General features: G+C 37.0%; 1 long non-coding RNA gene across 1 annotated transcript in view; it reads right to left on the bottom strand.

The window, feature by feature from the left end:
• The window catches only part of LOC103911111 (uncharacterized), a 10553-nt gene that overhangs the window by 3911 nt on the left and 4142 nt on the right, over positions 1-2500 (bottom strand). The window contains exon 2 of the long non-coding RNA XR_661715.5: positions 63-432. This is a non-coding gene — a long non-coding RNA (uncharacterized lncRNA). The remainder of the gene's footprint in view (positions 1-62; positions 433-2500) is intronic.

Below are 2500 nucleotides of genomic sequence, written 5' to 3' on the forward strand. Positions count from 1 at the left end.
CAGTTCTAAAGAGCATGTCCCAGTCAGCGCAGGAAAAGTCATGGCATCTACATTAATACTACCTTAATGGCCCATCTGCCGCTCCGTAGGGTCCCCGCACCACTCTATGGAGTCATAGGCGTTTGACAGGCAGTCTTCAGCATGCCAGACGCCCACCGCATGCCAAATGGCCCAGAGACGGCCTGACGTCGCCCGGATCTGTCAAACTCTTTCCTCACCGCTCGTCAAAAATGTCCCCGGTGAAAGTTACGGCGGCTTTTTCACACGTGAGCGCTTCTGGATGTGCGCGGAGGACATCAGATGAGTTGACGGCTAGCAATTGACACCTCTTTCTCTCTCGCTCTTTCTGTTTTCCTGTCTCTCCGTTCTTCGCTCAGTCACTCTTTTTGCATGAAGAGATTTAGTTGGAGATCGGAGAACTTGTTTCCACAGCTGTTTAAAAGAAATAGAAAAAAAAATGTTGCTTCTTGAAGGATTTTCAACAGTTTCAAAGTGAAATGTCTAGTGATTGGTGCTAATGTTGCTCAAAAACTTGACGTTTGCAGCATAAAATTACTTTGATTTTCTGTAGAGTGGAAGATCAAAGAAATGTCCAGTGAGTGGTGCTAAAAGCCTAAAATCCCATTGTAATTGATATTGATAATAATGTACAATATTCCTAACTCAGGCTCATTCTGAAAACGTAGCCCTATATACATTTCTTGAGAACGTGAATTATGTAGTTAGAAGTATGTATGGCTGCATTTCATCTTTTCTTGCTTACGAGCTGTGGAGGGCTTTCCCAGTGTTACCAGTTTGTTCGGTAGCTCACCATGTATGTTGAAGGACTTGAGATGCAGAGAGGAAATGATCACAGCGACGGGGTTCGAGACGGGTGAAGATTAGTTCCAGAAAGTGGTTAATATAAAAACAGAAGCCAAAAAATAAAATAAAGAAGTAAATTACAAGGTGAGAATGTGGTACATACTTGTCTAAAAACAAGTAAATTATCTGACGAGGGCTTTTCTTTTTCTGGATTGCTTTTTAAAATTGTTGGTTGGGTTTAAGGAAGTGTGTGGGCAGGTTAATCTGTGCTTTTGAAAACACTATTGGTTGGGTTTAGGGAAGGAGCAGGTTGGGTCAGTCGATCAGTCAGTCAGTCATTCAGTCAGTCAATAGGCAGTCAACAGCGGGTCTCTAGTGGAATTATGTGAGAATAGTAAGCACTAAAGGCACTTGCGAGAGAAATTTGAAATCCTAAAAAGCATACACAGTGGCCTCTAGTAGATTCGCAAAAACAAAAACATACCTACTGGGATGTATTTGGCACTCTCCAAAAATGTATATAGCGGTACGTTTTCAGAATGAGCCTGGGTTGAATATTTGCTACTAGACTTGCAAAACTACCAGAGTATTATTGCTTTATTTAGCATTAGTAGTATGCAATACTGTTCTTTTTTTGAGTGGCAGTAGTATAATATGATAGTACCCAGAAGCTACATTAACATAACAATGATTTGTTTTTAAAAACAAAACGTTTTTCTGTTACATTTTGAAAAAGCTTAAAGTCTGACAATGTTTTTAAATCGATCTGTTTTACACATACTGTATCAACAAAAGTAATAAGAAAGGCTGTATTAACACTTGCCAGGCCAGTACCTTGTTAGTAAACACCATGAGCAGAAGATGACATGCGATCCGTGTACTTATACTAATTTGACATTTGTGTAAGATGTGTCTCTGCTTTTTTGTACTAATGCTAATGAAAATATACGCACTTGTCTTTAATCTAGATTCCACTAACGTAACATTGTCACGTTCAAACACATTTATTTCTAGGTGTTTACACAGGCACAACAATGGTAGCATGTTCAAAAGTGTCCACTTTAAAACCTGTTTTCAAATGTATGTATTTTCAGTCCCAAAAATGACATTGTTGCAGATCTGTTCTTCAAAATTTCAAAATTTTCAAAATCAGTGTTTTATTTCTGAATGAATGATGACTCAAGGATTTAATGAGCTGCTCATAAAAAAATAAAATAAAATAAAATAAAATAAAAATTATTTTTATTTATTTAATTGTTTAAAGCAGGGGTGTCCAAACTCTGTCCTGGCTTGCCGGTGTCCTGCATATGTTTGTTCCAACTTCAATTAAACATACCTGAATCAGCTAATCAAGCTTTTTCTAGGTGTATTAGAAACTTCCAGGCAGGTGTGTTAAAGCAAGTTGGAGCTAAACTCTGCAGAACACTGGCCCTCAGGGACCAAGTTTGGACACCCCTGGTCTAAAGTGACTAAATCAGTTGGAAAAGCACCCTACTGGCAAAAAACAATATTTAATTTAATGGCAAAATTTAATTATTCGATGTACTATATTACAAGATATTAATAAATTCATACTGCTACTACTACTACTGCTACAAAATATTATAAATAAATAAATAACATCAATGAAAAATAATAGTTACATATTTTTTACATAATTTAATTAATGCAGTTTAATTTAGACAATAATATAATT

Source organism: Danio rerio, chromosome 5, assembly GCF_049306965.1.
Source record: "Danio rerio strain Tuebingen ecotype United States chromosome 5, GRCz12tu, whole genome shotgun sequence".
Classification (NCBI taxonomy): Eukaryota; Metazoa; Chordata; class Actinopteri; order Cypriniformes; family Danionidae; genus Danio; species Danio rerio.